Source organism: Amia ocellicauda, chromosome 4, assembly GCF_036373705.1.
Source record: "Amia ocellicauda isolate fAmiCal2 chromosome 4, fAmiCal2.hap1, whole genome shotgun sequence".
Classification (NCBI taxonomy): Eukaryota; Metazoa; Chordata; class Actinopteri; order Amiiformes; family Amiidae; genus Amia; species Amia ocellicauda.
The window spans coordinates 20,156,224-20,168,840 of record NC_089853.1 but is presented as its reverse complement, the minus strand read 5'-3'; the positions used below and the strand labels follow the sequence as shown (position 1 = coordinate 20,168,840).

The window sequence follows — 12,617 nt, the reverse complement described above, 5'->3', positions numbered from 1 at the left end:
TTCAATTTTAATACTTGTGATTAAAATCATTTAGAATATCAATTCTTAAAATCACTTAAAATTTTTAAAATCTTGTGATTTTTTTTAACAAAACTAAAACAATTAACTTTAAAATAAACGTGCTCAAATCAAATAAACAAAACGTGATAAAAGCAAAAACTGCACACCAACAAAAGAGTCAAATACATTGAAAATAACAGAAAACGCATTAGACAAAATAAAGAAACAATTAAAAGGAAAAAATAAAAAACAAACAAAAAAAGTCTAATGCATTTTAAATTAAACCCAAAAACGGTCAATGTATTTGACAACAAAATATAACAAAACTATACCTAAAAAGCCCTAAACAATGTGATTTAAAAACAACTAAATCTTTAAAAACAATTAAGATTCATTATTTAAAATCTTCTTTTAAAAACAATCATTCATAAAATCTTTAAAAGATCTTTAAAAGATCTTGGACTCGGGCTCCAGCAGGGGGAACTAACCGTCCCCGGAGGTGGGTCCCATCACGGGATCCTGAGCTCCCCCAGATCTTGTATGCGCCAGTTCTTAAAGGCTTCCTCCTTGCCCCTCTGATGGACCTCCAGATTGACGTAGTCTTTCACAAACACCATGCCCCTCCGCGCGATGACGATCGGGTCCAGCTCCTGCTTATTGAACAAACAGATGTTCCGTCCCTCCCACAGTGCCTGCTTCACTGCGCAGACGACACGCCACCAGCACCTCAAGGTAGATGTAGAAATTCCCTTGGCTGGACCGTATAGGATCTGCTGGGCGGTCGCCCGCGCAGGAACGGCAAACCTGTGGAGGAACGGAGAAAACAGGAGCCAGACCCTGTGGGCGGAGGGGCACTCACTAAAGATGTGAGCCTCCGTCTCCTTCCCCAAGCAACCCTTATAGGGGCACGTGTCATAAGGAGCTATGCCCCTTCTGTGCATGAACACTCGGGTGGGGAGACACCGACTCACAGCCATCCAGGAGACATCTTTCTGCGTGTTCGTGAGGCAAACGTGCGTAGCGTTAGCCCAGATAAACCGGCAGGTTTCGGGAGGGAAATCTTCTATCCGGCTGGTCTCCTGGGCAGATCTCATCTGACTACAGATGGTCTTATAATCCCAGGAGGCCAGCACGACTTTATGGAGACCTACTTCGAGCGCAAAGGCTCGGAGCGCCCTGTAGAACGGCGGGGGATCCCACGAGTGCGGCCTGGTGTTGTCCATGGCGCAGAGGCCGAATGGTCTCAGGCTGCTGGCAAAATAAAAGCGGTTCATGAAACTCACTTTCTTGCCAGCAGCCTGGATGTTCTTGACCACATAAGCCAGCCCCTGCGCCTTTATCAGCCGCACAACGTCCGGGACCCCCCTACCTCCATCCAGGGTACCCTTCACCATCTGCACTCTTTTCAGCCTCTCCATTTTGCTCCCCCAGACAAACCGAAATATAATTCGGGTCACTAGTTTTGCGATACCCTTGTCTGGGGGGAAGATCATTCCTACGTAGAGGAGTATCGGGAAGAGGATGGCCTTTACGACCAGCACCTTACCAGCCATCGTCAAGGTCCTTGTGCTCCAGCCGTGGATCTTCTTTTGGACCTTTGCTATGGCCTCCTCCCAGCTCCGGGTGCCCGTGTTGGTCCCGTCGATCGTGATCCCCAGAACCTTGATAAACGGCTTCACAGGGAACACGGTCGGCGGGCCCCGGCCGACAGGCCATGCCCTGGAGAGGTAGACCTCGCTCTTGGCCTTATTCACAGCGGCCCCCGTCGCCCTGCAGAAGCCGTCCAGCAGTTCCTCGACCCTGGCCACGGACGGAGCGTCCGTGCAGACCACGGCCACGTCGTCCATATAGGCCAGGGCCTTCAGTTGCTCTCCGCCGGAACCCGGGAGATGGAAACCTGTCACCCGGACGTCCCGGCGGATCGCCTGCATGAACGGCTCCAAGCAGAGGACGTACAGCAGGGCCGACAGGGGACAACCCTGCCGGACCCCCGACCTGACCGGAAATGGTTCGGTCAGGTGGCGGTTCACAAGGACCCTGCTGCTTAGGCCGCTGTAGATGATCTTGACCCACTTCCTCAGGCCAAGAGCGAGACCCATCCTCTCCATAACAAGCTGCAGGTATTCGTGGCCCACTCTGTCGAAGGCTTTCTCCTGGTCCAAGCTGATTAGGACCAGGGGAAGCCCTCTCTCGTTCGAGTAGGCCACGACATCCCTGAGCAGCATGGCGTTGTCGGCCGCCGATCTCCCCCGGGCACCACAGACCTGGTCGGGACCCACGACTTGAGGGAGTGGCCGCTGCAGCCGGAGCGTCAGTGCTTTGGCCAGTATCTTGTAGTCGGTGCACAGGAGGCTGACTGGCCGCCAGTTCCTCAGATCTTTCGTGTCTCCCTTCTTGTGAAGAAGGGAGAGGATACTCTTCTTCATCGAAGGGGCCAATCTGCCCTCTCTGTACATCGACCCCAAGACCTGGCCCAGATCTTCTTTAAGCACCTCCCAAAGGATCTTATAGAACTCAGCAGGGATCCCGTCGGGACCTGGTGTCCTTCCAGAGTTAAGACTCTTTATCACCTGGGAGAGTTTAGTGGTGGTGATCTCTGGATCCTCCTCCTCCTCCTCGTCCCCCTCATTGCAGGACTCCAACAGGGACAGAAAGTGATGGATCAGATTTTGATCCACCACCTTCTGATCGTACAACTCCCTGTAGAAATCCCGCACCACTGTCTCAACAGCCTCTCTGCCCTCCACCTCTTGCCCCGAGGAGTCGATCATGGAGGACATTGCAGGCCGCCTCTCCTTCGTTTTCTTGAAGAAGAAGCGGCTGCATTTCTCATCGTCCTCCATGATGCGGACCCTGGAAAGGACCTTGATCTTCTCTTGCTCCTCCCGATAGAGGGCGGAGAGACTCAGTTTGACCCGGGCCACCTCCTCAGCTAGGTCGAAGCCTCTGAGCTGTAAAAGACTCAGGCGCTGGAGGCGGCCGTTTAGATGGGAATATCTCGCCCGCCTCTCACGAGCTTTCCGTTTCCCCAGCTGAATGAAGTAGCCCTTGGTTCTTTTCTTCACCATCTCCCACCACTCTATGGGAGAATCAAAAAGGTCCTTCAGGGTCCTCCACTCCTCGAGGCGTCTGCTAAAGGTCTTAATAACAGGGTCATCGAGCAGGGAGGTGTTGAGCTTCCAGACCCCAGGCCCCGACTCCCGTGTGCTCGGAATGAGCACCTCTGTCGTCAGGAGCCTGTGGTCTGAAAAGAAGACCGCCTCCGAAGACATGGCAGTCCTCTCCAGTGGCTTACTGAGGAGGACGAGATCTATCCTGGAGAAGGAGGAGCCAGAAGAACTCACCCAGGTGAACAAGGGGACCAGGTCCCGACCTGCGTCGCAGAGTTCAAAGTCCTCCACGAACGCAGCGAGGTCCCTGCTGGATCTATCGTTGCGGGGCTTACTCCGGTCTACATCCCTCAGAGCACAGTTGAAATCACCTGAAATGATAACTGGCAAGGTGCCGATCAGGAGCGGGCGTAGCTGAGGGAGAAAGAGGACTCTCTCTCTCTGGCTGGTGGGGGCATAGACATTGACCAGCCTCAATACAGCCCCCTTGTATTTAAAATCGAGGCTGGCCAGTCTGCCCGCCTCTATTACCTTAAATGTTTTAACTGTTATGAAGGGGTTTTTCAGGAGTACGGCAATCCCGTCCGCTCGGGACACATTGGACCCCGACCAGAAGGATTCTCCTAGGGTCCAAGTGTCCCGGAGATCTTTATATTCTTTTTGGAACGGGATGCCACACTCCTGCAAACAAATAATATCCGCCTTCATTCCAGCCAGAGAGTTTAAAACATCGGTCCTCTTTTTCACCTCAGCAATGCTCCTCACATTTATTGAAATAATAGTTAATGCCATAATGGCTGTGAGGGCAATTACCCGCTCCGTAACAATCATGTAAAGAAACCTTTCTCTTCCCCACTCCTCTCTTCTCCCTCACCTAGCTTAGCGCTAGCACCCATCATTTCAATCATTTGCCTCATCGCTTGATCCTCTAGGAAGACTATTTGGGGGGCTCGGCTCCCGCCACCCGGTAAGGCTGGCGAAACTCCACTGGGCTCAGGGCCCGTGGTGCTGGAGGTTCTCCCTGGTTCCTTTGAGGCCGAGGCCCGACGAACAGATGGCAGGGCAGAGGCTTTATGTATAACTGGGGAGAAAACTGTGTAGACCCCGCTAGTTGTTCTTTTAACTAATGGTAGGGGAGGGGGTGGTCTCTCCCTTCCCGGCTGTCTGCCGCCGCAGGCCTCCTCCCCCAGCACCAGTGACCTTGCCATTACATCCCTGATGTCTTTCTGGGAAAGGACACTGGCGCCGACTCTCGTCTCCTGAGGACCTGCGGCTCTCCCACTACTGCCGGGAGGGCATACCTGACCCCTCTCCCGGGGAGAAGTCCGGGCCCTGGCTGCAGGAGGCCTCCCTCAGGGACGTTACCGATCGGCCTGGTCGGTCCCTGGAATCCGAGGCCTCTCCTGGATCCTGGCTGGTGACGTCAGCAGGGAGCAGTCCTGGTCAGGCCGGGCTCCGGGTAGATGGTCGGCCGGGTTTCTGGATGGGACCCATCCGCCGACTCCTCTGGCTAGGTCCCCTGTCGCTCCCGGTCCGTCCCAATCTCCACTCGCCTCGGCCTCCGGACCGCTCCAAGGACCCAGGACTCTGCAGCTCTGTCAACCGGCACCTCCCCGTCTCGTCTGGTCTGGCCTGATGGATCAGCTCCCTGCAAGGAAAAGAAGAAGACTGTCAAATACAGCTCGATGCCCCCTGCTGGACAAAGGTTTCTCTCACTATTACTGCATAGTTTTGATATATTGATCCTACTATTGGAAAGATAATAAAAACGTTAATATCAATTACATCCCAACAATAATGACAATTCATTTTCATATAAACATGATCACTCACCATATTCCACATGAAAGAATCAAATCTGAACAATACATTTTTCCCAAAACTTATCCATTCACAAAAAAGAACTAAGATCCAGGGTTTCATTTAACCCATATGGTTCCATTGCTTTTACAGTGAAAATCCAAAACGCTTCTCTGTTTAGCAAACGCTTAATGTTATTCTGCTATTTTTTCAATTGCCACAAATGTCAAACTAGAGGCTGACCCATGATTCTTTTTTTTTTATAATGTCTGGCTATAGCATAGTCCATATTGTTATTGCGAATAGCAGCTTTATGTTCTGATATACCTATTTTTAAATTTCTCTTCGTTTGTCACTTTTGTAACCCCTTAACTGAAACCGATTCTGGAGATCTTTAGCTTTACATTCATAATCAGACTCATTGCCACATATTCTTTGAAGGCATGTGAATTGACCATAGGGTATGTTTTTAATCATATATTTCAGATGAGCATGTAAGATCTATTTCGGGCAGTGGGTTTCCGAAAAATTGACATATTAAATGTCCATCAGTATTTATGGAAATATTCAAATCTAAAAAATGCAATTCATTTTGACTATATTCCATAGTAAATTTCAAAGTGTGATGAGTATTGTATATAATTGCTTAACACCATCAAATCATCTGCAGAACCAGTCCACAGTAAAATTATATCACCAATATAGCTTTTCCTTAAATAAACAATTCGTAATAGTGGATTGGAGGAACGATCATTAATATATTGTTTTCCCCAATAACCCAAATATACATTTGCATATTTTGGGGCAAATGACGAACCCATGGCTGTACCCTGAGATTATAAATAATACTTGTTATTGAACAAGAAATAGTTGGACTTCAAGACAAATTCCGTTATTTTTAATAGAAAATGCATAGGAATGTAATCTTTTGGGGTTCAAAATAATATGATAGCGCCTCCAAACCACCTTCATGTGGAATATTCGTGTACAAACTTCCAACATGAAAAGAAACAACAGATACATATATAGATATAGTAATGCGAGTAAAGTGCTCTAAAAAGAAATCTGTAAATCTATTCAAAACTGAGACACTTGTTAATGATTGTTTCGGAAGTACTATATAACTAGACATAAGAATCTGAGTCTGATTTTGACGAGAATAAAGAGTCTGACCAGTCAGGAAGGATAAGGAGAGAGCAATTGTGTGCGGCCACCACCTGCAAAAGCATTCCCTTGTTGGGGGTGTCCTGCTGTCACTTCCACTCGCACCAAAACAGGTGCCAGTGATGCGCAGCGGCTCAGGCTTCCTAAGCGGCCGGACTGGTGTCCCTTCCTGAGGCAGCGCAGAGCAAACACAGCCGCTCTGTTATTGACGAGAGTAAAGAGTCTGACCACTCAGAAAGCGCCCCCTTCCTCCAGCCCCAGAGGGAGGAACGGTCATCAATGGCCGCGCAGCCGCAGTGCAGCTCGGCCCGCTTCGCGCTCAGAAGGGGGCGCTACGGCTCCTCCTCGGGGTCAGAGAGACCAAACACTTTAGAAACGCATTTCTCAAGTCACGCACTATAGAAATGATCCCTGAAAGTATAGTCTTACCAGCCGCCCCGCGGCCACAGCGCCCGCTGAGCCGCTCTGTCTGCGCCGCTGACGGTGTGACGTTTTAGCAGCCGCGCTTTTCTTCCCTAAACTGACTTTACAAAGACAGACAAGTCAAGTCATTCAAAGTCTGTACAAAACGTCGATCTCACCAGTAGAAGGTTTACACGTACTTATCTTTTTGTGAAATCCCACAAGGCAACGCGGTAAATCATTTGCATACACACTGAATATATTCTAAAGGGAATTACTCCAAACACTACAAAATCCCACGGTATATATGATGCGTTTATTGATTTACGGGGATAAAGAGTTTTCTATCAAAATGTCCACTCTGAGTTACCTGTGCAAAGTGAGCGCTAAAGAACACGTGGTGCTGCTGTGTCTCTGCGCATGTCAGACTGGACCGCACACAGCATGCGTCATATTCCATATTTGCATAACGCTGTACTGCCTATATAAATTGAATTACCCCCCACACTACTTGCAAAATGCCTCCATATATTACGTGTTTAATCGTTTAAGTAAAATACTGTTTTATTAGGTAAAGTATTTTACATTTCAATAAAATAAAGACATTCAAAATGTTAATACTTTAATACTTAAAAAAAATTAAATCAATCCCTAAAATCACTTAACATTTTTAAAATCTTACAGTGATTAACTTAAACAAAATACATGAACTCAAATAAACATGTGCAATAAATCAAATAAACTTGCGATTAAGGGCAATACTGCCAAATAAAACCATTAAACAAATAAACAATATGGTCAAATACATTTAAATTCACTGAAAATGCATCAGATAAATCATAAAACTAATAAAACCATAAAATAAAAAACAAAACCAAAACAATCTGATACATAAGGAGGGCAAAAAGTTTTCTAACTCGATTTATAACAATAGGTTTGCATGTTATGTTACATGTAATGAACACGTGTTTGGCAGTGGCGGGACGCAGCGCCTGTGTGCGCCGGGACTGGACCCTTCAGCGCGGCATTGTACCCCAGTGTCAACACACATCAACACAGTTGTACTGTTAACTAACTAAAATAAACATACGAAGAAATGTACCTTAAACTACTGCAATCACGTCAATTATATACATCTAACGGAGTGCTATAATACATAATTAATGACGTTTTCTAACTATGTATCACATAACGGGACAACCAACAGTTTTCATTAGTTTCAATCTGATTTTGACAAGAATAAAAAGAAGTCTGACACACAGTGAAGGCATGTTATAATCGTAGGAAACATGGGGAAATTAAGGTAAAACCACAATAACTGTGAAAATACTATTATTAAAACATGTTTTTCTTATTAACTTTCGTAGCAGATGCCATTCCAAGGACTAAACATGCACCATGGGAACCTTTCATCAGGGATGATATATATATATATGAATTTCTGTTACTAATTTTCAATACTTATTTTAGTACCTTTGAGAAAAGTATGTACATTTGAATGGTTATTCTATGTAAAGAATACATTTCTGATTTACCAATTATAGCAACACCTTCCTCTCATGGTAAGGCTGGCTTGGCGTCACCAACAGTTTTGCAGGATGTGCCCCCAGCCATGCACCGGGATGCCATATGCTTGGTTGTGTACAGGCCGTGCAGAAGATCGGTGGTGTATCTCGCAGCAGACACCTTAGAGCAGCGGCCCCTCAGTGACTGTGTAATGAAAGCCTGATGAGGAGACTGCAAAACACAATATAAATATTGGACACAGAAACCATACCTCATTATCCAGCAATGCATGTCAATAACAACTAATTGATCAATATTTACTATAACTACTAAACAGGCTGATGAGCAAGCAATGCTATTTTTTAGGCTGTACACCTGCTCTAACTTAATTGCAAATTAATGTTATTTGCAATATATATATATATATATATATATATATATATATATATATATATATATATATTTATATATTTTTTAAATTTTAAATATTGTTTTCTGTCTGGAAATAATTGAAAATAATTAAAATAATGATCAAAACTTTTTCTGAGGAATCAGTAAAAGTTTTCTTAAAATATTTCCATATCAATGCATTTGTACATGCATTTCATGTGATGTACATGTATTTCCAGCTCCTGTATTCGTCCTATTGGCGCTCTGTCAGTGTTACTTGTACGCACTGCTGCTGCAGAGGATGGATCATCAGGTGATCTTGTCCTTACTGATGAAGAAGATGCCATAAATTAGTTTAATGATGGATAATTACCAGTATTCCTAGACTACAATGACCCAGTAAGTAATTAAGTATATTTGACCTTTTAGTCAAGCATGATACTAAGTGCAGATCTCTTCATGGTGGTAAAAATGATTAATCTGAGATGTTTCTGTACATTTGTAGGTTGCACGAGGTAACTATGATGTGCCTACGACACAAGAGGATGAAAATACTATCCACTTGGAACCAAATGAAGCCATGGAGGTAGTGATGCCATTTATAATTAATTTATAGTATTATCAGTTGCAAAAATAAAACTGAATAGAGGTCTCTGAGAAAAAGCACAATCCATAAAGAATATCTGACTTTTTTCTGTTTTTGTTTTTTGGTAGAATACCAAATGCAAAAATACTTAATGCAAATGTGTGGTTTTTGTTTGTTTTAAATACATTGACCCAGTGATTATGCTATACGGGTTTTTTATATTTGTGTGCATTTAAAAAAAAAAAAAAAAATCTTTGCAGGGACAACTTTCTGGCCCTGCTGATGGCATTTTCTTTGAGACATGGCTTGTCTGGTGTAGCTTTAAAAGACATACTGGATTTATTAAATACTGTAGCACCAGGATGTGTACCAAAAACAAAATGGTTTTTGGATAAGGCATTTTTTAACCTGACTGCAGAAGTCCACTTTTACTGCCCAAAGTGTTTAGAATATCTTAGTAGAGATCCAAAGGACCATCGTCAGGCCTGTAATTGTGCAGTGAACAAACAGGGACTACTCAAGTTAGCAAACAATTTTTGGGTTATGCCACTAGCTCCACAACTTAAAATATCTTGTGTCAAACATCAATAAGGTCTCATTTTCGACCTGATGCTGAGACATGTGACATCAGTACTGGAAATCTGTACAAAGAGCAGGGAGAGTTTGTTGAAAATCAAGACAACATCACTATTTCATTCAACTGTGATGGTAGCCCTGTGTTCAAGTCTTCACAGTACTCAATATGGCCTATTTTGTGCACAGTGAATGAGTTGACTTTGAAAGACAGACGTAGTAATGTTGTGCTGCATACGTTGTGGTTTGGAAGACAAAAGCCATGCATTGACACGTATGTTACTCCGTTTGTTTCAGAACTACAGAGTTTACATGCTGATGGCTTTGCTGGGATAGATAAGAATGGACATCAGCATACTAGCAGAGTGCGTGCACTAATATGTGTTTGTGATGCGGTTGCACGTGCCATGGTTCACAATTTTAAACAGTTTAATGGAGCATATGGCTGTGGCTTCTGTTGTCATGAAGGGACAGTTGTTGCAAAAGGGAAGAGTTACGCAAGCGTGTACCCTCTGACTTCTGAAGAACCACCACAGAGAACAATGGCTGGCACAATTGAAATGGTTGAAACAGTATTAGAAAGTAACAATGATCAAGCTGAGTGTCAAAGGTGCTAGGACCCTACTTGTGTTACCTTCTTTTGACATAATTAATGGATTTGTACCAGACTATATGCAATCAGTGTGCCTTGGTGTTGTTTGGCTGTTCACAAATCTATGGGTTGATCCTGAATATCTTGAAGAAGAGTTCCATTTGCAGCCTTTGGATTTAAGGGTTCTTGATGATGAAATGCTCAACATTCAGCCACCTAATGAAGTGAGATGTAATCCAAGACCACTTTCCGAAATACATTTTTGGAAAGCGACCGAATGGAGAGCATTTCTTCTCCTGTATTCTCCAGTGATTTTGAAAAATATTTTACAGAGAAGGTTTTATAACCATTGGATGCTTCTTGTGTGCGCTCTTCATATTCTCCTCTCTTGTGTGACCATTCAAGATCAGCTGAACTGCACAGAATTGTGTCTCATTTATTTTGTGTCACAAATTCCAGAGCACTGTTCTTATTATTCTCATTTGCTTGTGCATCTCACACAAAGTGCTAGGGATCGGGGTCTATTACGGGCCAACTCAGCATTTGTGTATGAAAGTACCAATGAAAATTGCTTGATTTATTCTGTAGAACACAAGCAGTGCCTTGTCAAATCTTAAGGAATTTCTTTGCATAGCAAATAATTATACGCAGTGGTGACTCAGTGCATCCAGAGAAGCAAGCCGCCTTTTCTAAAGACTGACCAGTTATGTTCCTCTGACAAACATGGCAAACTACATTAATGGTGATATAGTTACCCTGGAAAAGGGTATGAAAAGACAACTGTCTGCCAGTGAAAAGGTGGCATTAGAGAAAAATACTGTACGTAATTGTTACCTGCAGAATAGTCTTGCTTGCGTTTACAAGCATTGTATTGTTTTCAAGAAATTACTAGCAACTCAAGAATATGGAGTAGGTTACAACAGGAATAATTCTGTCATAGCTACACAACAGTCCTATGGAGTAATTTCTTCTTTTGTGGTGGTCCGAACAGCATGTCAGTGTGTAGAGGAATGCTCTTGTTCAGAGCTGCTAATATTTTACCAGAAGTTGGCCAAGGTGCAGAATCAATGTACTATTTATGATTCTGCTATTAATGTACATATTTCAAAGTTCTTGGTTTAGGTTCAGACCACGCATGAGTTGATGGTGTGTACATCAAAAGAAATTGAAGCAAAATGCATCCTTTTGCAGCATGACAGATTTCTCCACATTATTAAGATGCCATTGTTTGAAATGGACTAGAGATGACCTCTGAATTAGGACTTAACTTTATACCAGTGATTTGAATTTGGCGACCAGTGAAACTTAACATTAACACTGTATTTGTCAACCCTTTCAACTTTTACAGATGTACTAAATATCACTTAAAACAGATTAGTGTGTCTTGCTTGGTTTGTATTAATATATCTGGTTTATTAATAATTTATATTAGTAACTAAGTTCATTTTGAGAGAGTGCATAACGTAAAAAAAATAGCATCTCTTAAATAAACAATTAAGTGTGGTCCAAATAGCTTTTTGTAAATGCACAGGTTGACATTGAATTGTTCTGGTCTCTTGATCCACCTGGTGTGGACATGTACCATGTGCACATTAACACCTATGGTGTTCAAGGTATTTTACTATGGTACATTTTATATATTGTACCATAGTACTATAAAGTAATGTAACATACCATAGTACATACCATTGTATACCATGGTACACCATGGTACACGATTCACATTGTACCATACAGTACCATGATACAGAAACATGTACCATAGTACATCCAATAGTATACCATCGTATACTATTGTAAACTTTCATATGAGTGCAATTACATCATTTACGTACATCTAACGGAATGTTATAATACATAATTAATGATGTTTGTTAAAATCACGAATCACTAAGAGAACAAATACAAACGAACATGGGATGTGCACGTGGTATGTGCACGTGTCACAGATCTAGCATGTCTACTTAGAAGAGGATAACCATTTCGCTGCTACTTGGCTAGTGTTAAATTGCTCCAATAGGCAACCTTCTGTACCAATACAGATTAAGTCTTCAGCAGTGGAGACATGGAAGTTAATGCAATTGAAGTTCCCTTCATGCTGCAACAGCTTTATACTTTACAGTGTAATCAGAAAATGGGCCATTTAATCAGTTCATATTAGATTAAGTAGCTTTACAACCCTTTAATAATGTTTAATTAGTACAGAACTGTATAGCCCTGGTAGTTTTGATTGGTTTCCCTCTGAGTTTGACGAGAATAAAGAGTCTGACCACTCAGGAAGGATAAGGAGAGAGCAATTGTGTGCGGCCACCACCTGCAAAACCATTCCCTTGTTGGGGGTGTCCTGCTGTCACTTTCACTCGCACCAAAACAGGTGACAGTGATGCGCAGCGGCTCAGGCTTCCTAAGCGGCCAGACTGGTGTCCCTTCCTGATGCAGCGCAGTGTGCAGAACAAACACAGCCGCTCTGTTATTGACGAGAGTAAAGAGTCTG

At 43.6% G+C, this 12,617-nt stretch overlaps 1 non-coding gene across 1 annotated transcript; it reads right to left on the bottom strand.

Annotated features, from left to right (window-relative positions):
- Positions 1-6,300: 6,300 nt before the first annotated feature.
- On the bottom strand, positions 6,301-6,501 carry LOC136748957 (small nucleolar RNA U3). The gene has a single exon (XR_010816677.1). It is a non-coding gene; the product is annotated as a small nucleolar RNA U3 (small nucleolar RNA).
- Between the last annotated feature and the right edge of the window lie 6,116 nt (positions 6,502-12,617).